The sequence below is a fragment of the Herpailurus yagouaroundi genome, unplaced genomic scaffold (assembly GCF_014898765.1).
Source record: "Herpailurus yagouaroundi ecotype Mexico unplaced genomic scaffold, PumYag 191, whole genome shotgun sequence".
Taxonomy (NCBI): domain Eukaryota; kingdom Metazoa; phylum Chordata; class Mammalia; order Carnivora; family Felidae; genus Herpailurus; species Herpailurus yagouaroundi.
The window spans coordinates 323,652-346,523 of record NW_024412422.1 but is presented as its reverse complement, the minus strand read 5'-3'; the positions used below and the strand labels follow the sequence as shown (position 1 = coordinate 346,523).

Genomic DNA, 22,872 nt, shown 5'->3' with positions numbered 1-22,872 from the left:
ATATCTTAAAAATATCGAGACAGTTTTTACTTATTCCTTTCCAATTTTTATGTCCTCCCCACTTTTTTTTGGAATGAAAATTAAATCTCTGATTTAATTCAGGATTCACTTTGATGAGGAACATTAGGTCAAATTGGTCCCTCCCATAAAAATGTTTTATGGACTTTTGTTGGTAACAATGAATTTTCAAGAAGGAAGTTTCCTGTAACACATTTTACTTTTTATGCAATAATAAGTCATTAAAATATGATAGCACAAGCTGGCACTTTCTGGGAGAGGATATCTATATTTGTGGGAACAGTGGGCATGTGTTAAGTCATCAGGCTTTGGCATGTATAAGCTCTGAAAATGAATACTATTTTCTTTAAAAAAAATTTTTTTAAGTTTATTTATTTTGAGAGAGAAAGAGAGAGAGAGAGAGAGAGAGAGAGCAAGGAGAGGGGGCAGAGAGAGAGAGAGAGAGAGAGAGTCCCAGGCAGGCTCCACACCAGCAACAGTGAGCCCCATGCCAGGCTTGAACTCACGAACCATGAGATCATGACCTGAGCTGAAACCAAGAGTTGGACACTTAACCAACTGAGCCACCCAGGTGACTCATTTGTTCATGAGGTGAGCACATTTCACTGGTACGTTCAAGTACTGTGAAAGCACAATTCTCATATTACTGAAAGCATAGTTATCACATAAACAGTGAGCACATGCCTAATATAAGTATCCTGTTAATGAAGGAGCAACCAGAATGGTAAAGCTGACTCAATAAGGATATACAGAAATAGGATTTATATAGTCTGGGTGGTGGGGGGATGTTGAAATAAGATAGCTAAAGTATGTTTCCTAAATTATATACCAAGCTGGTGAAAAATCTTAAAACTGTAACTCTTGGGATTATCCTTTCTATTTTACTTCTTATCTGTTTTCTACCTGCTAATCTAAATTTATCAGTTATAAAATATCTGTACCCTAATCAATTTTTTTTTAAATTTTTAATGTTTATTTATTTTTGAGAGAGAAGGATGAGCATGAGCCGGGGAGGGACAGATACAGAATCCAAAGCGGGCTCCAGGCTCTGAGCTGTCAGCACAGAGCCTGATGCAGGGCTGGAACTTGTGAACTGCAAGATCATGACTTGAGCTGAAGTCGGACGCTCAACTGACTGAGACCCCCAGGCACCCTGGACCCTAATCAATTCCTAGACAAATAAAATTTAAAAAATCTTTTAAGGTCTGGGGCGCCTGGGTGGCTCAGTCAGTAAAGCATCTGACTTTGGCTCAGGTCATGATCTCGTGGTTTGTGAGTTGGAGTCCCGCGTAGGGCTCTATGCTGACAGCTTGGAACCTGGAGCTTGCTTCAGATTCTGTGTCTCCCCCTCTCTCTGCCCCTCCCATGCTCATGCTCTGTCTCTCTCTCTGTCTCTCAATAATAAATAAATGTTAAAAATTTTTTAAAAAAATAAATAAAAAATCTTTTAAGGTCAGATGGGATCATTCACTGATTTTATTCATTCATTTAAGTAATAAAAATTCATTGAGAATTCCTGGGATGGTGGTTATCACCTCCCAACCTGGAGGGAGGAACCAACACCGTAGGAAATCACTCCAAAATCACACTGTCCCAACACTTCTGGCCAACACAGGAAGGAGGAAAATCATTCCCCCCAACATTTGTCAGGCTTTGTTAATCCAAGAAGGGTTGGGGGACTGAAGCAGAAGGGACCATCACATGATACTGGGCGGTGGGATAGGGGTGTGCTGGACCCTAAACTGGCTCCTCAAAAACCAGGGGAGAAACATCCACTTCTTCTCTGGAGGTGAATTTCCTGATCACCAGCTCACTTCTTACCCTTCATGAGGCTGTCACTGCCCTGGGGAAAACTTTCATTCTGTAGGTTAATGACAGGGTTGTCAGGAGTGAGATAGATTATGGTTCTGTGATATGGCAATCGTCTTGGAGATGTTCTGGGCTGCATGTGGGACCATTAAAAAAAAATATTTAGTGTAACATTCCAGGGTCATAAATTGTCTTTTTGTTGAATTTCCTAATTTTGGATTATATTTTCTTGAAAAACATTAAAAAAATTATTTTAAAATAATCATATAGTGGGTGCCTGGCTGGCTCAGGTGGTAGAACATCCAACTCTTAATCCCAGGGTTGTAAATTCAAGCCCCACGTTGAGCATGGAGCCTACTTAAAAACAAACAGGGGCGCCTGGGTGGCTCAGTCGGTTAAGCATCCGACTTCGGCTCAGGTCACGATCTCGCGGTATGTGGGTTCGAGCCCCGCGTCGGGCTCTGTGCTGACTGCTCAGAGCCCGGAGCCTGTTTCAGATTCTGTGTCTCCCTCTCTCTCTGACCCTCCCCTGTTCATGCTCTGTCTCTCTCTGTCTCAAAAATAAGTAAACGTTAAAAAAAATTAAAAAACAAACAAACAAATAAAATAATCATATACTCATAGGTTGTTGCAAAAATAGTACATGGAGTACTGTGTATGTACCCTTATTCCGCTTCCCACATTGGTGACATAATTGGAAACATATAATAATCAAATAATCAAATAATCAAAACCAGAAACTTGATATTGGTACAGTATTGTTAACTAGACTACAGACCTGATCTACTTTTCACCATATTTTACATGCATTCATTTGTGTGTGTGTATTTCTACACAATTCTTCCTGTGTCTGCATTTGTGTAATCACCATCACAGTCAAGATACAGAACTGTTCCAGCAAGACAAAGGAATCACCTCATGCTACCCCTTTATATCTGCGTAACTCTCCCATCCTTGTTCCCTGGCATCCTTAATGTGGCCTCCATCTCTATCACTTTGTCAAATAATTTTTATCATGGTAGAAACATGTTAATTGCTGATAGTGATGGAAATACACAAAGATTAAAGAACTGAAATAAACACTGAAAGCCATTCACAGGCCCTGACTACTGCCACTTTTAATGAGACCTTTTTTGAGACTTGGGTGTTAAGATATTTCGAGGAAGGCACAAAAGAAATGTTTTTCCCTAGACCCAGGATTCACATACCTGGTCCTGGACTCTTTCTTCACCCTTGTCGGCACAGTTGCCTACTAAAACAATCGATGGGTGTACCCTGAGGGTGGAACTTTCCATTCAAGAATACATTCATGTCTGAGTTCATTCACTGGATGAAAACTCATCAGCTCCTGTACTGGAGACATTCTTCCAGGATTCTATCAGGAAGAATGTATCAGAGAGCAGAATGGCAACATATCCTGTCATGCAGGGGGTTATGGTCTAACAGCATGACCACCTCTGGACCATCTCTGAAATTACAGGTTATGATTGTTTGGATTTTCCTGGGGTACATCAGGATGATTCCAGTCATGGAGATGCTACTATGATAGAGCCTTTGGAAACTAAACAATTTTTATATTTGTTCATACATTCATTCAACTTCATAAAATTTTTATTACAAACAGAAGATGAATTGAAAACAAATTCTACCCTCTTGGAATTTAGAGTCTATTTGAGAAGAGACTGGGAAAAAAATATTAACTCAGAAAATAGGTTGTTGTAATACATGAGTAAGTGGGGTAAACTTGTCTGGAGAGGTCAAGTAACTTGACTTGGCTGGACCCAAGGGTAGGGCTGAGAAGTTCGATCACAGAGGCTGAAAAGGGTTGAAAATATCTCAGTTAGGATTTTGGACTTGATGTCTTAGATTGTGTATGTGACTTTTGCAAGGAGAAAGGTCAGGAGCATACTTGTAGTTTAGGAAAACAGATGAAATATGGATGCAGGGGGATGCTGGATAGAAGGAAAGGAAAAGAAGAGTGGGGTAAGCTCAGAGAGAAAGGAGGCAGAGAGTCCTGTCTTGGGACTTAAAGGAAATGATGTTTCAAAAAGGAAGATGTCAGTATTTTTAATGGATGGTGAGGAAGCAAGTTAGATGAAAAGTAAAATGCATCTATGAAGTTGCCAATTAGAAGCTGTTTCCTGACATTAAGGAGAGTACCTGAGGAGATAACAAACAAGGAAGTCCTTCTGCAGAGGTCTGAAGAATGAATGGGAGAGCCGGGGCAGGGGTGGTGGTGGTGGTGGTGTGGGGAAGGATGGGGGGTAGAATATCAAACCATAACGCCCACTCCTCCATGGAAAGACCTCAGAAGAGAGAAGCAAGCACCAATCTGTGGAAACAATGTTTTTGTTTTGTTTTGTTTACAAGAGAAGGGGGACCAGAAGGGGAATCAGGGCATAGAGTCTTTGTTTACATAGAGAAAACAGCAATTTTGGGCATAGGACTAGGGAGCCAAATTTCTTTGTGAGAGCAAAAGTTTGCAAAGCAGCTTTTGGGTTAGGCTCTTTTTTCTCCCACTTGCTTCCCTGGCTTTACCACTGAGAGATTAAGAAAGGAGACAAAACAAAACAAAACAAAACAAAACAAAACAAAACAAACCCAGCTCAGGCCAAACTGGATTTGCAGCCTAACCAGGGGCAGCAGGCAGCGTTTAAGTATTTCTTCCTACACTCATCCTCCCCTAGGCCCTAAATTTACAAGAAAAAAAAAGATCAACTGGTTGTAAAAACATCAATCTCAAGAGGAGAGAAAGGGAGATAGGGGCTGGAGTCCGTAGTCACCTAGAGGGGCAAAAACAACAGAAAAGGGTGGACTCTACTTCACTATAACCTTGCCTGGGCTCTGTTTCTGAGCAGATCATTCCTCCTTACTCAAATTCATAGAAGTAACACCATCCTGGACTTCAGTGCCTTCTCCTCTTCTTTTGTTTGTTTGTTTGTTTGTTTCTTTTTTTTTTTTTTTTCTGAGAGAAAGGGCACAAGTGATTGAGGGGAGAGAGACAGAGAGAGAAAGAGAGAAGGGTGGGGCTCATCCATAGCAGGGCTTGTGTTTTTACCCCAAGCAGGGCTCATGCTCACCTGAAGTGGGGCTCCAGCTGACCCCATGTGGGACTCGAGTTCACAGATTGTGAGATCATGACCTGAACCAAAGTCAGATGCTTAATGACTGGGCACCCTCCTTGTACTTTTCTAATCTGAATAACTGATATGCCTGTAGAACGGTCAAGAAAATAAAAAGACACGTATAGAAACGTACACACTGTGTAAAAAGAGGCATCAACTCCACATTTTAACAACATGAATTAGAATTAATTAGAGCATCGAGGCTGATTGATTGATTGTTTGTTTAAAGTAGGCTCCACGCCCATCATGGGGTTTGAACTTAAGGCCCTGAGATCAAGAGTCGAATGCTCTACTAACTGAACCAATCAGGTGCTCCTAGAATGTCAAGATTTAAAATAAGTGTAATGTTCTCAGGGCTCCTGTAGGTTCAGTCAGTTAAGCAAATGACTTGATTTCGGCTCAGGTCATGATCTTGCAGTTTGTGGGTTCAAGCCCCACATTGGGCTCCGTGCTGACCGTGAAGAGCCTGCTTGGGATTCATTCTCTCCCTCTTTCTCTGTCCATTCCCTGTCCCTCTCAAAATAAATAAATAAACTTTTTAAAAATATTAAAAAAATATGTGTAATGTTCTCAAAGATACAATAAGGAAAAATAATAGAAACAAAGGATAAAGAGGATATGTTTCATCAAAAGACTTACAGTGGTCCTCAGGGCCCTGCATAGCTTCCTCCTCAAGGTTTTGCACAAATATCCCCATGTCATTTTTTATTCCCATTCTCTGCTTTATTTTTTATCCATGGAACTTACTACCTTGTAACATACTACACAATATATCTCTGCTCTCTCTGAAAACATAATCTCCGTGAGGTCATTGGTCTGTATCCTCAGCACCTAGAACGTGGCCTAACTTCTGGTGGATATTCATAAATACTCGTTGAAATAGATCAATAAATAAAGAAGTGCAAGAGATATAGGAATTAAGGATAAGGAATTAGTTTATGGATTTATTATCAAATAAAGCAAGGGCAAAAGGCAAAAAGGATGGAAGGAAGATAGAAAGGGAGAGAGGAAGGGAAGAATGAAGGGAGGGAAGAATAAAAGAACATTTTCATATCAACCTGGATGTAAAATAATACACAATACATGTGACGTGAGGTTGTGTGGGTTGGACACTGGGAGTGGAACCAAAAAGAAATGAGAAGGGCACCTAGGTGGCTTAGTCGGTTAGGGGTCCAACTCCTGATTTCGGCTCAGGTCATGATCTCACGGTTCATGAGATTGAGCCCTGCATCGGGCTCTGTACGATAGCTCAGAGCCTGCTTGGGATTCTCTCTCTCTCCCTCCTTCTCTGCCTCTCCAGGCCAAAATAAATAAATCAACTTACACACACACACACACACACACACACACACACACACAACACACACACACACACACACACACACACACACACACACCCCTGAGAGCTTGCTAAAGTGCTTAGTGTTCAATTGTAGGTGAGCTGTCAGTGGAGCCACAGACAACTGAAGGCTTGCCTGTAGCAGTAGCATCTGCTTTCTCATGGGGCCGGCTAAGGGCAGGCCTTGGTTCCTTACCATGTGGTCTTCTCTATGGGGTTGTGTTGAGCAGGGTATCTTACTTCCCAGAGGACAGATGATCTAAGAGAAAGCAAGAGACAGCAACCAAGTCAAGCTACTATTCTTTTGTTAATAACCTAGTATCAGAAGTCACATCCTGTCACTTCTGCATTCTACTTGTTAGAATCTAGTTGTTATGTAAATGGGTTAAAGAGGGGCTCAGTATATTGGCCCCTATGTTGTTTTCTTCTTCAGAAAGGACTATGGCCATTACCCTGCCTGCACCAAAATTAGGTTTTACACATCCAGTGGCTTTAAATATAGATCAAATAAGCATGTATTTTGCCATTTAGAGCCTGCCTGCTTTGCCTGCCCCACGAGCCTGCATTCAACATCTGCTAGCCATAGATGAGAAAAATCCTTGTACTATAAAAGATCCCAAACTGCCTTCTAGCTATCTGACCTGGAGACTCTTGGCTGTGTTGCTGAATGACATCTCCTAGACATGTAAGCCCTTCTCTGATTCCCTTTGTACCTGGGAATTCTTTACTTTACTTTTCTGGGTGTTGGCCCTGTGCCATTCTTTCTGGAAGGGTTACTGCAGTAAGGGACTTCCTGCTCACCTGACCTTTCTAAGTGCCACCCAAATAAATTTCTCTGTGTGTTACTGTCCTCTTGTTCCAGCACTTTTTGTTTGCCCTTTTCCTCCATCAGCCTGAGATCCTCAAGCTCACTAACCACATTTCTTTGATGCCAAATAATCTGAAATTGTATTTGGAACTTCATGAACATTATATTGCGTTGATGTCAGATCCATTATAGTCCTCTAAGTAATTTTGATTTTTTTTTTAGGTTTATTTACTTTTGAAACAGAGAGAGCATGAACAGGGGAGAGTCAGAGAGAGAAGGGGACAGAGGATCTGAAGCAGGCTCCACATTGACAGCAGTGAGCCTCATGTAGGACTCGAACCCATGAATTGCAAGGTCATGATCTGAACCAAAGTCAGACGCTCAATTGACTGAGCCACCCAGACACCCCAATAATTTTGATTTTTTAAAGCAGGCAATAGTTTGATTGAGGTCATACTGAAGACCCTGTCTCTCCAAGAGGCAACTCAAATCTCAGTCAATCTTTTTCTTCATTTAGGCTTCTTGGGAACTGCCCACCACATCCCAGATTCAGAGATGAGCCAGAGATTTAGGCAGAAATTATACACAAATGTCAGTTTCCCCCTCTGCACCCTCTTCTTTATAGAATTCCCCCCTTCCTTTCCAGTGGCTCTGAAGTCTGTTGACTGACTGTTTCTTCAAGGCAGTTAGACTATGGGTTTACTTAAGGAGTTTTAGCCTTGCCAATCCATGCTAACTCCAGGCTAACAGCCATAAAAACTGGGGATTCTGTGTCACCATACCCTTAAAAAAATTTAAATTTCCATCCATTAACTCCCTGCATTTTCTTCATTGTCAGGTGTTCAGATAGTTGCTTTTTAATACTTTTTTCCCTGGAAGGCATAGTTGATATTTGCATAAGGTTCTGTCTAGGAGGAGCTCATACAGATATACCAAAAGCAGAGCTCATCTGTTTTTTAAAAGAAGACTTCCCAAAGTTCTATAGCACAGTTATATTGTACTTCATTTGCTAGGACTTTGTCACATGTCCACCAATAGCTAGGAAGAGTGGGATATACAGCCACACTTTTGTGTGACAAAGAAGGGATTATTGAGCTCTTCTTACAAAGAGCTCCTTGAGTGTGTAAGTGCATCCCAAAGGATGTGTGTGTTTTTATTTTTGAGAGAGAGAGAGAGAGAGAGAGAGAGCGCGCGCGCGCGTGTGCGCGCGCGCGCACACATTAGTGGGGGAGGGGCAGAGAGAGAAGGAGACAGAGGATGCAGAGTGGGCTCTGCACTGACAGCACAGAGTCCAATGTGGGGCTCGAATTCACTGAACCATGAAATCATGACTGAGCTGAAGTCGGACACTTAACCAACTGACCCACCCAAGTTCCCCATTACTACATTAATCTTATATGGCAGGAGCTGTATATAAAATGCAGAAATACGAAGGCAAGCTTTGATAACAATTGTGGGAATATCGAGAACAAAAATTAAAGAATGCATCCAAATTTAGAAGTATAGTTATATTGATTATAGTTATATTGATATTAGTAAAGTTTTGGCATAAAGAACCTTTTTGGAGAATGGGGTAATTTTTAATACTTGGGATTTTATACATGTGTGTTGCATTCAATGCAACCCACTTAAATACATGTTTAGTACATGCAGAGTGTTTCTTCTGTTTGCACTTGGTCAGCAAAGTGCGTCATGGAGGATGCTCCTTTTTGGAGGAAATATGTTTGATCTCAGCCCTTAGATCTGATTATAATCTTCGAATTATGAAATAATTGGACTTTGTTTTTCCTGAATCAGTTCCTTCCAAATCATTCATGTTTTCCTTCCACTTTAGGGCTTAGGTAGTTATAGGAGTCAATCCAGACCCTTGCCTTCACCTTTCAATAAATGGTCCACATTTAGGCTGCTTGAAAGTTGATGTGTCTGATCATGTGATCTTTTTTTCACAAAGGTTGGGGTGTGTTTTTGTCCTGGTTTCTTATCTGAATCTGCCACTGTGCCTCAGGCCACCACTGTATACCAGCCAGCAGTAGTACTCAGCATGGTCCTCAGGCTGGGCCCCATGAGGGTCAGGGCAGCTTTACCTCCAAAGAGGGACCCTGAGAACCGGCAAGGGTCCAGGAGTGTTTGCTGTTTGTGTTGTAAATCAATGTCCTGGGGGCTTAGCCGGGCTTCTGCTGAAACCAGTATGGATAGTGAGAATCAGTGCTGGAGCCACAGGTGAGAGTGACTGTCCCTCCTGGGGACTGGTCAGTGAGGGCTCCTGAGTCACCACAGCCTGGGAACTGATCCCTGAAATGAAAATAGACACATGTTAGGAATGAAGAATTAAGGCAGAGGGATCACTTCAAAGGCTGGCCTCTGAAATCTCCATGAACCTGGGCAGTGGGGGAGGAGGGGGAGGAGGAGGAGAGGAGTCCAAGCCATGGTGCAGATGTTGGAAAGACCCCTTGCCCCAGAGCAGAGGCTGGACTCTCTGATGGTTCTTTATCCCCTACTGAGTGTGGTGTGTGAAAGGGGCGTGTTTGAATGTTGCATTATGCAAATCCGAGCCCTTTATCACCCTCTTCCACTGCATAGGTCTTCAGCCCTGACAGCTACTACATGGTTAGGGTGTGGGCCAGGGGTGGCTGTGTGCTGTGGATTTACCTCTTGGGAGGAAACAGCTGCTCTGAGCTGCTCACAGGCCAGTGAGCAACTGTTCAGGGTCCATTAAATTGGAAAAACTTGGGTTTCTGCCAGTCCTCTGAGAAGACCCACAGTGTCTCCTGGTGGCCTCCTTGTGCTGAGGGTGTATGGTCTCATTCATTTAACAAATAACTATTGATTTACGTTTTTAACATTGCAACTGTATTTGACAAGCCATTGCACACTCATTGCTGTCTCCTCTTCGCTCATTCCTGTTTGTATTTCTTTCTCCAGTTGTTGAAGATCCCACCTCAGTGTCTATTTTATTTTATTTTATTTTATTTTATTTTATTTTATTTATTATTTTTTTAAAGATTTTATTTGAGAGAGAGAGAGTGTGGGGGGTGGGTGGGGGCAGAGAGAGAGAGAGAGAGAGAGAGAGAGAATCTTAAGCAGGCTTCATGCTCAGTGCAGAGCCCAACACAGGGATACCACAACCCTGGGATCATTACCTGAGTTGAAATCAAGAGCAGGATGCTTAACTAATTGAGCCACCCAGGGACCCCAAGATTTTATTTTTAATTAATCTCTATACCCAACCTGGGGCTTGAACTCACAACCCTGAGATCAAGAGTCACATGCTCAGCCGACTGAGCCAGCCAGGCACCCCCCACCCCACCCAGTATCAATTTTAGTGTTACATGGTCTTAATTTCTGATCTGAGTGTTCAGAGTGATTAAAGGAATTGTTTCATGACCAGGTGACTCTAAGGAAGTTATTAATTTGAACTTTACATTGAATAAACAGCTGGTTTAAGTCAGAATTATTTTAATAATTTACTTTAGAGAACTTTAAAAAAGAAGCCACTACAGACTGAGTGTTAAAGCTTTTACTGTGAATTCAGTAGAGACTAAAGTCAGCTGTGTGAATGATCCGCTAAGTCTACAGGACTAGGCATCCCCACCCAACTATGGATACCAAGGTTGGGGAAGCTTTCCTGGCTGGCAGTGCTCCATGCATAGTATCACACATTGGTGCCAGGAGAAGTTAGCACGGTCTATGACTCCACTGGGAGAAGACAACTGGAAGCTTTTGCTTGGAATTCTCTTGGACCCAGCCTGTGTGCCTCTTCCTTTGGCTGATTTTAATCTGCATCTTTTTTGTGGTAATAAGCCATATCTATGGGTATAACAGGTTTCAGTGAATTATCTGAGTCCTTCTGGGGAATTATCAAAACTGAGGTGACCTGGGGGACCCCTTAATTTGCAACTGGTGTCAGAGTTGAGGGTATTTTGGGGTACCTTCAGACTTTGGGGGACCCTTCAGACTTTTCAGGGTCCAGACTCACATCAGTTTGTTTTGTGACATCTGTGACATCATTCTGGGTCACCTGTTATGAGGCAACTCCAAGTGTCTTGGCCTGTTAAGATGCTGCAGGACCAGCATAAATGGAGAGATATCCTGGACACTCAAGCACACCTTCTTAGTCCTGTATTTTTCCACTGCTTTTGGAAGTAGACAAACTGCAGCAAATATAAATCTCCCTCTTACCACAATGTTTATTGTGGTAAAACATTCATAACATAAAACTTACAATTTGAACAATTTTTAAGTGCACAATTCAGTGGCACTAGTAAATTCACTTTGTCGCACTCTATTACCATCGCCACCACCCAGCTCCAGAACTTTTTATCTTCCAAAATGAAATTCCATATCAATCAAACAGTGCCTGCCCATTCTCCCCTCCTCCAGTACCTAGGAACCAGCACTCTACTTTATGTGTTGACGAATTTAACTACTCTAGAGATCTCATGTATGTAGAACGATATGGTGTTTATCCTTCTGTGACTGGCTTATTTCACTTAGCATAGTGTTTTCAATGCTCATCCACATTGTAGCATGCATCAGAATTTCCTGCCTTTTTAAAAAATTTTTTTAACATTTTTACTTATTTTTGAAAGAGAGAGACAGAGCATGAGTTGGGGAGGGGCAGGGAGAGAGGGAGACACAGAATCCGAAGCAGGCTCCAGGCTCCCAGCTGTCAGCACAGAGCCCGATGCGGGGCTTGATCCCACAAACTGTGAGACCATGACCTGAGCTGAAGTCGAACGCTCAACCAACTGAGCCACCCAGGGGCCCCCAGAATTTCCTTCCTTCTTAAGGCAGAAAAATACTCCATTGCATATATATATATATATATATATATATCCATCCATCTTTCAATGGACACTTGGATTGCTTCCACCTTTTAGTTGCTGTGAATAGTGCTTTTATGAATATGGGTGTACAAATATAAGACCCTACTTAATATTATTTTGGGTATGTACTCAGGTGAAATTTCTGGATCATACAGTAATTTTTGGTTTAATTCTTTTTGAGGAACCGCCATACACTCTTCCACAGTGGCTGCACAATTTTATGTTCCCACCGGCAATATACAAGGGTTCCAGTTTCTGCATATCCTTCTTAACACTTGTTAGTTTCTATTCTTTGGCAATACCATGATAATGGATGTGAAGTGGTAGATTATTGTGATTTTGATTTACATTTCCTTCATGGTTTATGGTTAATGATTTATACCATTATGCTCTAATGGCATAGGGCAACTTGTCAAATGTTTCTTGGACACTTGTATATTTTCTTTGGAGAAATGTCATTCAAGTCCATTGCCCATGCTGTAATCATTTTTATTTTGTTGTTCTTTACATAGCCTGGATACTGATCTCTGATCAGATATAAGATATACAAATATCTTCCTATTCTGTAAATTGCTTGTTCACTCTGTTGTTAGTGTCCTTTGGTGCACATACATTTTAATTTTGATAAAGTCCAATTTATCTGTTTTCTTTTTCTTTTTTTGCCTTTATTTTTGGTGTCATATCTAAGAAATCATTGCCAAATCTAATATAGGTGTATCTCAGAGATATTGCCAGTTCAGTTCCAGACCACAGCTGTAAAGTGAATATCTCAGTAAAGTGAGTCAAGTGAATTTTTTGGTTTCCCAGTACATATAAAAGTTATGTTTACATGACACTGTAGTGAATTAAGCATGCAATAGCATTATGTCTAAAAAACAACATGCTAAAAAGTGCTAGCCATCATGTGAGCTTTCAGCAAGTCATCATCTTTTTGCTGGTGGAGGGTCTTGCTTCAATGTTAATGACTGCTGACCAATCAGGGAGGTGGTTGCTAAAGGTTGGGGTGTGGCAATTTCTTAAAATAAGGCAATAATGAAGTTTTCTGTGTTGAGTGACTTTTTTCAAGAACGATTTCTCTATAGCATGTGATGCTGTTTTGATAGCATTTTACCTTCAGTGGAATTTCTTTCACAGTTGGAGCCAATCCTTCAAAACCTGCTGCTGCTTTGTAAGTAAGCTTGTGTAACATTCTCAATCCTTTGGTGTCATTTCAACACACTGCACAAATCTTCACCAGGTTCCATCTCAAACCCGAGTAAGTTCCACCTCAAAAGCCTCAATTTCTTTGTTCATCCATAAGAAACAACTCCTCATCCGTTGAAGTTCTATCATGAGATTGTAACAATTCAGTCACATCTTCAGGCTGCACTTGTAATTCTAATTCTGTTACCATATGTACCACATCTGCAGTTACTTCCTCCACTGAAGTCTTGAACCCCTCAATGTCATGTGTGAATGTTGGGATCTACTCCTTCTAAACTCCTGTTCATGTTGCTCTTCTGACCTCTTCCCAAGAGTCATGAATGTTTTCAACAGCATCTAGAATGGTGAATCCCTTCCAGAAATCTGTTCATTTACTTCATCCAGATCCATCAGAGGAATCACTACTATCTATTTGATGTCTTTAACATTTCTTCAATGATGCAACTTTAAAGTCAAATTACTCCTTGATCCATGGGTTGCAAAATGAAAGTTGTACTAGCAGGCATGAAACAACATAAATGTCATTGTACATCTCTATCAGAACTCTTGGGTGACCAGGCACATTGTCAAGGAGCAGTAATATTTTCACTTGATCTTAGCCAAAAGGCCGAGAAGCGATAGTAATATTTTCAAAGGAATCTGTTTTTCTGAGCAGTAGATCTCAACAGTGGGTTTAAAATATTCAGTAAACCATGTTGTAAACAAATATGCTGCCATCCACTTGATGTTCCATTTATAGAGCACAGGTAGAATAGATTTAGCATAATTCTTAAGGGCCATAGGATTTTTGGCATGGTTAATGAGCATTGGCTCCAATTTAAGTCAACAACTGCATTAGCCCTAATGAGACAGTCAGCCTGTCCTTTGAAACTTTGAGGCCAGGAACTCACTTCTCCTCTCGAACTATGAAAATACTGGACATCATCTTCTTCCAATAGAAGGCTGTTTCATCTACACTGACAATCACTGTTTAGTGTAGTCACCTTCATGAATTGTCTTGGCTAGATCTTCTGGATCACTTATGTATTAGTGATCTTATATATTAGCAGCTTATATATTAGCTTATATATTACTTATATATTATAAGTATACTCTAAGTATACTTACATACTTCTAAGTATATTATATGTATACTATACTTATACACTATAAGTATATTATAAGTATACTATATATATTACTTATATATTAGCAGTTTATATATTAGCACTTGATAGTTTTTCTTGCACTTTTATGTTATGGAGATGGCTTCTTTCCTTAAACCTCATGAACCGACCTCCGCTAGCTTCAGACATTTTCTTCTGCGGCTTTCTCACCTCTCTCAGCTTTCACAAAATTGAAGAGAGTTAGGGTCTTCCTCTGGATTAGGCTGTAGCTTAAAGGAATGTTGTGGCTGGTTCAATCTTCTATCCAGACCACTCACACTTTCTCCAGATGATGATAATGCTGTTTTGCTTTCTTGTCATTTGTGTATTCACTGGAATAGAACTTTTAATTTCCTTCAGAACTTTTTTTCCCCATTCACAACTTGGCCAACTGTTTGGCACAAGAAACCTAGTTTTCAGTTTATCTTGACTTTTGACATGTCTTCCTCATTATGTTTAATCATTCCTAGTTTTTGATTTAAAGTGAGAGATGTGCAATTCTTACTTTCACTTGAACATGATGAGGCCATTGTAGAGTTGTTAAGTGGCCTAATTTTAGTATTGTTGTGAGTCAGGAAATAGGGAGACCCAAGGGGAGTGAGAGAGATGGGGGAATGGCTGGCTGGTGCAGCAGCCAGAACATATACATTTTTCATTTAAGTTTGCCATCTTATATGGGCAGGGTTTGTCGTGCACCAGGACAGTTACAATAGTAATCACAGATCACCATAACAAATCAAATAATAATTAACAAGTTTGAAATTAACAAACAAAATGTGACACAGAGACATAAAGTGAGCAAATTAACAAAACAAAATGTGACACAGAGACATAAAGTGAGCAAATGTTGGAAAAATGGTGCCGATAAACTTGCTCAATGTAAGGTTGACACAAAACTTCAAATTGTAAAAATGCAATATATTTGTGAAGTGTAATAAAGCAAAGTACAGTAAAATAAGTTATTCCTCTATCCTTTATTAGGTGTAGGTATGTTTCATAGGCATTTGTGACCCTCCCATAAATAAGCTTAGTATTTACTACTCATGGGGGAATGGATAGCTCATGCCATTTTCCCTATCTGTTAGGACTCTGATCTCTACCTCCCCTCAGTTGGAGAGTATGTGGAGAAGCCATTCTCTGGTCCAAATTTTCTGAACTACCTGTAGTTTCTTGACTTTCAGATGACAAGATTTTCCACAAAGATTATGGGGAACTCTCCCAGGATAAGCAGATGTGGAGGAGTGAAGAAGGCATGATTGGTCAGAGGCAAAGGTTGTGATGCAGTTGCAACAAAATAGACACTACTATGATGGGCTCTAGAGTTGAGAAGTCTCCCCAGGATCCTGAAGTGCGATGAGAGGGGTAGGGCCTGGTAACTATGCATCCATCAGTCTTTGAATACAAGCTGCACCTAGAAGAGTTAATGGCCTTGGGTGATCCCCTGCCCAAGGCTTAGTCTCATAGCATGATTCAGTGGAGACCTGTTGGCTGGTTACACTCAGTTGCTGGAGAAGGCATGGTTTAGTCCTAGAATGGGGAGTTATGACAGGGCATCACTACATCCATTATAGGTCCACCTCATATCCATGCTCAGATCCCCAGGCTTCATACAGTGAGTCTTGGGAACAATTCCTCCTGAATGTGTTTTGGTCTCTTTTCCAGATGGAAACTTGAAAGAGGTCATTCAGTGGGATTAAATGCAGATCCTACTGCTGAAGGTGGTCTCAAGAATATAACCAATGTTAATTGTCCTCTGTCTCCACCACTCATATTTGCCTCAACTTTGGCTAGTCCAGGTGCCTTCCCTGGTGGGATTACCCAGACTCTTATTCCTGAGTGTGAACCCAATCACCATGTCTTTCTCAGGCTATATTGTTGGATCTATCTACTTATCACCCAAATTAGACCAAGAAGACATGTTGATAGATACCATTCATGAGAGCCACAAAATTTTCTCTACTGTATCCTGATGATCAGCCTCAATTGTTCTTTCCCATTTGGTGGCTTCTCTCTTTGCATGTTGTTCTATTGTCACAGAGGGTGTCAAGTGACCCAGAGCTGAACTTAAAGTTTATTGCAACTCTTGCTGTGTCTTCTCATGTATGATTTATGTGTAAGAATCATGACCTCCACACCCATACAGCTCAGAGTTTTAGGGAATGAACACACATACTCCCCAAGTGGATCACCAGTTGTGATGAAGAGAGGGACTTCTACTTGTACCCTTTAGTACCAGGAACCATATGATTTTTCAGTTCAGGGCAAAACACCATAAATTAATTATGCTTTAGGGTGAATATGCATTCTCAAATATGGCTCCCCAGGAGAAAGGCTGTGTCTTGAGGTTGGTATCTCTGCTGCAATGTCAACTTACCTGGCATTTATACCCTCATTGAATGTGGGACTCTTGGGGATCAGCATGTCACTCTGCAGGTGAAGTTAACCCTTAAACTACTGACAGCTTGAAGCTGAACATTGAGGCCTCACAATAGCAGGGGCAAAAAGCATTCTTTGAAGGGGGATCTGAGTTACCTGTGCTAACATACCTGGGCCTACCCAGTGTGGTGTGTGAGGCACAATCAATAGAATATATTAATTTAGGCAAGGGACCTAAAGTTCCAACTGATCCTTATTAAAACTCTTGACCAGGGGCCCTGTTTCTTTATGATTTATACTCAGCCTTTGGGAACCTCAACCCTGTGTTCTTCTGGGATGCTGTAGTGAATACTGGCTCATAACTCATGAGGATCCTCCTTGACAGGCACAGAGATTTAAAAATTTCCATTCCGTCATATCAATTTGCAATGAGGGTCTGCTTATCTGCTTCCATTGTGTAAAATGTTTTGATATATCCATTCTGCAATTATTCACCTATCCAAAACTCCTTGATATCTTATTCTTTCATAATTTTAAACCTTACCTTGCAGCTCTTTTTGAAGATATTTTTGGGGAAAGAAATAAAGATCAATCATGGGGGAAGTAGACTTGATTTAGAGAGAAATGATGCTTGCCTCTCTAACATACCTTCCCTGCAGATTCTTGCTCTGTGTCAATCCAGTCCCCAACCTTCCCATTGTCCTGCCTACCCATTAGAGCTCTGCAATAAACACCATGGAGAAGTCTCTGTAGGGAACATGCACAGAGGGCAGAGTGGCCAGTGGTGGGCTGCTTTTCTTTTCTTTCCTTTTTTAAATTTTTTTAAAATTTATTTTTGATAGAAAGAGAGAGAGAGAGAGAAAGAGAGAGAGGGACAGGGGAAGGGCAGAGAGAGAGGAAGACACAGAATCTGAAGCAGGGTCCAGGCTCAGAGCTGTCAGCACAGATCTCAACATGGGCCTCGAACTCACAAACCATGAGATCATGACCTGAGCCAAAGTCGGACGCTTAACCAACTAAGCCACCCAGGAGCCCCTGCTTTTCTTTTCTAAACTTCTTTCCTACCTCCAAGACAGAGATCAGTTTTGTAAATTGGATTTAGAGGCAGGGAAAGAAACTGCATTCCCTAGAGTATAAGTCATCTCATACTTACATTAAATTTTTGCATTTGTTACTATATTTTGGAATTGGCCCTATTGTTTTGGATTGTTTTCACTTTATTTTATTTTAGACGTTCCTTCAAGTCAGTAAGAGGGAGGTGTTATTACTTCCTTGTTTCCCTTAAGTGTCACCTTATATATTTTCCTGTTAAGTTTATCATTACACATGGAGCACAGCTGTATAGTATGAAACTTTTCTTTTGGTAATTAAATGCTGGCTGGCCTGTATCAGAACTTGCTATGGTGAGAGAGAGAGAGAGAGAGAGAGAGAGAGAGAGAGAATGAGTGTGTAAGTTTTTATTTTGCTACTTCTGTCAATAACCAGGCAATTGATGATATATATCTTTGTACTGGCTTTTATGAGTACACTATTATATTTTAAAAAATAGTGGATTAAAAATGAAACATTTTGAAACTTACAACAATGTATTTGATTGCTTCCTCTGTGACCGTGGAGACCAAACTCTCTGGGCCCACACTAGCCAGGTGCATCATCTGTGAACCGAAGATGGGTGACATTGGGAGCAGAGGGTGAGCCCAGGAGTTTGTGTCTCACTTCCGCATCTGCCTCTGTCTCTGTGGTAATGGTTGCTGAACCACAGAACACAGTAGTACTCAGCTTCATTCTCTGACTGCGCCCCTGTGATGGTGAGGACGGCCTTCTGTCCAACCAGGGAGCCAGAGAATCGGGCAGGGACCCCTGGGTTCCGGTAGCTGGTCCCACCTATCAGACCCTGGAATCTCTGGTAGGGCTTCTGTTGGACCCAGCTGGCATAATTACTGGTGGTGACGGCCCCAGTACTGGAGCCACAGGTGAGTGTGACTGTTCCTCCAGGAGTTGTTGAGAGTGAAGTTTCCTGAGTCACTACTTCCTGGGAAGTGGCCCCTGAAAATAAGTGAGAGACCAAAGATCTGGAGAAAGGACAGGGGCATGAAGGTGCTCTGTGGCCTCTCCCACCCCCAGTCCAGAAAGTCCCCCTGACCTGTGCAGTGAGACAGAAGTGTGAACAGGAGAAGAGCCCAGGCCATGGTGTAGATGCCCCAGCGTTGAGCTTCTCAACACAGCTCAGCAGAGTCAGCTTGCTCAGCTCCCATGATAACTGCTATCACCTGTGGGGGCAGGGCTCTCATGTAAATGAGCTCCCCTCCTAGGAGTTCTCAGCAACAGTGTGGCCAGGTCACAGCTACTGAGCTTTGGCATGTCAGTGGAACCCTGGGCCTGAAGGACCTAAAGCTAGCCCTCCTCTCTCATGTCTGCCTCCCAGCCCTCTCTAACTTTTTTTTTCCCTCCTTCCCCCCACTCTGTCTCTGATTTTTCAAACCTAGTCTCTTTCTTGGTCACCTGAAAATGGGTCACAGCAGTTTTTCCAATCGTAGAATATGTGCTTCCAGGACCAGAATAGACCTAGTAAAGTGTTGTGATTCCTTTTCGAGAATAAAAATTATGAGATATAATAATAATAATAAATAGGTAATTAATAATAAAGTAGGTATTATCTATAATAATAAATAGGTAATAAATAAGGTATCCAAAAATGTTACAGACTGGGGAATCCCTAGTGGACTGCTAGACTCACTGGTGTGATGGGCCCCTGGTCCTTTACAGGGTGTGTTTCCCCTCCTCAGGAGCCATGGTGTTTTTACCAAGGACTTTGATGTACTTCCCACCTTCTACTCATCTTGTTCAAATAAATCAATGTCAGCAATATAATGCATCATTGTGAGTTCTGTAGAACATGCAGATGGTCCAGTTTTCTTGGGGATATGTTGGTTAAGAGGAAGAATAAAAATAGTCTTGGAGCAACACTTTAAGTGTTAACTGTCCACTCCAAATGAGTGTGAACAGCACCTGATACTCCATATGACAACTGATAGGTATGGAAAAGTATGCATAGGGCGCCTGGGTGGCGCAGTCGGTTAAGCGTCCGACTTCAGCCAGGTCACGATCTCGCGGTCCGTGAGTTCGAGCCCCGCCTCGGGCTCTGGGCTGATGGCTCAGAGCCTGGAGCCTGTTTCCGATTCTCTGTCTCCCTCTCTCTCTGACCCTCCCCCGTTCATGCTCTGTCTCTCCCTGTCCCAAAAATAAAAATAAAAAAAACGTTTAAAAAAAAAATTAAAAGAAAAAAAAAGTATGCATTCACCAGTTTTATGACTCTATACCATTTAACTGAAGTCATGTTAAGTAATGTGCTCTAGAAGATATACCACATCAGGCAGCTTCAACTGGGATACAATTTGACTGAGTTTATAATAATCCACCTTCATCTGGCAGAATCCATATGTTTTGGTGGTTGTTGTTTGTTGTTTTTGTTTAGAAGCCAGATTGATGAATTAAATGTCAGCATGTTGGGGACAAAACACCACTGCATCATTAATAGTAACACTTTATCTCTTCTATTTTCCCACAATAATATTATTTTGTAAATTTCCATCTTGAAGAAAATGGAGCAAAGCATGGTTCTAAGGCTTTCCCTTGGTCTTCTAAACTACTAATACTCATACTTCTTGGCCTATTTTACTAGGCCAATAAACAAGCATGGAGATTTTGCTGACAATTATGGGAATGTGTTCATTGGGTGATTCTATGGACCCAATAGATCTGCTGTAAGCTATACCTCTACTAGATGGGATATGCAGTTCTCCCCACTGTAATGTAGGGCATGGTGATAATCTTGATTCCTGAGTATGAATGTCACTTGAATCATGTGTTCAACAATACTCAGAATATTAATATTAATATTAAATAACCAAAGGTCACTTTAGGGCAGCAGTGAGGAAATTATTACCATATCTGTTCGTCAAGTGGTGACTTCCTCACAGAGTCCCAGCCTAAATTTCAGTTACAAGCTTTAAGTCCTGAAAAATGGCTACTGAGCAATAAAATTTATGATTTTCTTTGGGGTGGTTGCACCTAGTCCCTTGTACATCCATTCTTTATCTTTTGGTTGTATAGATTGACAGTATCCTTGGTGGCTCCTATCTGCCCTGTCCTTTGGAATGCTGTCCCCCAGTAGCCATGCCTACTACATTCTTGGACTGCTGCTCTTTGCCATAATTTAATCCATCATCTTCAAATAATAAGAGGTTTCTCTGCCCTTTAATGTTTAGGGATCATATGATTCCTGTTGCTATCAGAGAGAACAATTTAGTAATGGAATCCTACTATGAACCTGGGCCAACCAAGAACTACATGACTGAGCTATGAGGCCAATGGGAACAGAGGAGCTGACGATGCTGTTTGTACTATGAGCCCACCTGTGAAAGGCTTCAACACCCTGCAAACTAAAAACCCATGAGGGAACAGGTGAGTGGCAACAACCATACCTGTCCACATATTAACTCTCATGATTTGAGAAGTGCCTGAGAAAATATTTTGCAATGCATGGCAGCATTTGCTGTGGACCAAGACCAGGTAGGGTATGCAGACACAGGATTTCCAAAGACAGGTGCTCATTACCAAAATATCTCAGATGGTGAAAATTCTCAAAGCAGGGTTAGGAGGTGAATGGTGAGTCAAGCCAAGGGGAGGGACATGGGTCCAGGGTGGATCAGGTGTGAGGTTTTGTCTCACTACCCATACCTGTCACACTGTGGATATACAAAACTGCTCCCACTACCATGGTTTGCTCCACAGTTGGAGTCAGTATCATCTTCCTGGATATTCTGGATGGTCAGGTACCAAACTAGGTCAGAACCAGAACCTGAAAGCATCAATTAAGGAGGGAAAGTCCTAAAAATGACTTATTGGAAGAGAGAGAGAGACGAGAGGGGCAGGGGGGCTTTTGTCCGAACAGGAGGCATCTTTATGTGGGATATGTGGACCATGGGGTTCTTCTTCAATCAAAAAACTTTAGTTCTGTTAGGGATTTCTCTTTGGTTCTTCTCTGCAAATTACTTCCCTCTTATGCCATTCTCACAGACTTAAAAATGCAGAATCTCAGGCCTCACTCCGGACGTAGGGAATCAGAATCCAAATTTTATAAGATTCCAGATGATTCACTTGTACATTAAAGTTAGAGACTATCTGATCTAACATATGCGGAAGGATATACTTTGTTTTTGGTTACTGATCACTTCTCGTGTTTCAATCTATTCTGTTTCCAACCAACTTCTTCAGGAAATGAACTTTATCATTTTGTGAATTTTATGTCCAGAATAATGTACTTAAGGCTTCCCATTGAAAATAATAAGCATCTCCCTTTCTCTCACTACATCCACATGTGTTTTAATATGAACAGGATAATATTCACAACTTTACAACTTCACAATCTTTACAACTCGTGAACAATTGGAAATACCTAATGACTATCTTTATTTTGAAGGTAACTTTTATCTTTTTTTTTTTTAATTTTTTTTTTTCAACGTTTATTTATTTTGGGGACAGAGAGAGACAGAGAATGAACGGGGGAGGGGCAGAGAGAGAGGGAGACACAGAATCGGAAGCAGGCTCCAGGCTCTGGGCTCTGGGCCATCAGCCCAGAGCCTGACGCGGGGCTCGAACTCACGGACCGCGAGATCGTGACCTGGCTGAAGTTGGAGGCTTAACCGACTGCGCCACCCAGGCGCCCCTGAATGTAACTTTTAAATATTAAGCAGTAATTGTATATTTACTTCTAAACTCGGGATAAATTACTTATTTTAGCCTTTAATGACAATAGCAGTGCTTGAAACATGACCAAAAATATGAAATATAAGTGAAGCTATGATCACAATTGAGTAATAATTTAAAACCAGTTAGGGAGAAATTGTTCAAATTCAGAAATATACTGTTTGATGTATTAGGTTCCTAGGGGTGCCATAACAAAGTACCACAAGCATGGTGGCTTCAACAAGAAGTTATTGTCTCATAGATCTGGAGGCCAAAAGCCCCAGATCCATAGGGCGGGGCCATATTCCCCCCGAAACCTGCAGGGGAATCCTTCCATGCCTTCCCATGACTGCTAGTGGTTTGAGGACAATTTTTGGACTTCCCTGGTTGCAAATGCAAACTGCAAACTCTGCCTCCAGCTTCCCGCAGTGCCGTCCTTGGCTTCCTCTGGCTGTCTTATTACAAGCACACCAGA

At 41.5% G+C, this 22,872-nt stretch overlaps 1 protein-coding gene across 1 annotated transcript in view; it reads left to right on the top strand.

Annotated features, from left to right (window-relative positions):
- LOC121010129 (zinc finger protein 280B-like) overlaps positions 1-22,124 on the top strand; it is a 49,030-nt gene extending 26,906 nt beyond the window's left edge. Inside the window, exon 3 of the transcript XR_005781012.1 lies at positions 20,918-22,124. The gene's annotated coding sequence lies outside the window, so the exon portion shown is untranslated. The remainder of the gene's footprint in view (positions 1-20,917) is intronic.
- Positions 22,125-22,872: the final 748 nt, after the last annotated feature.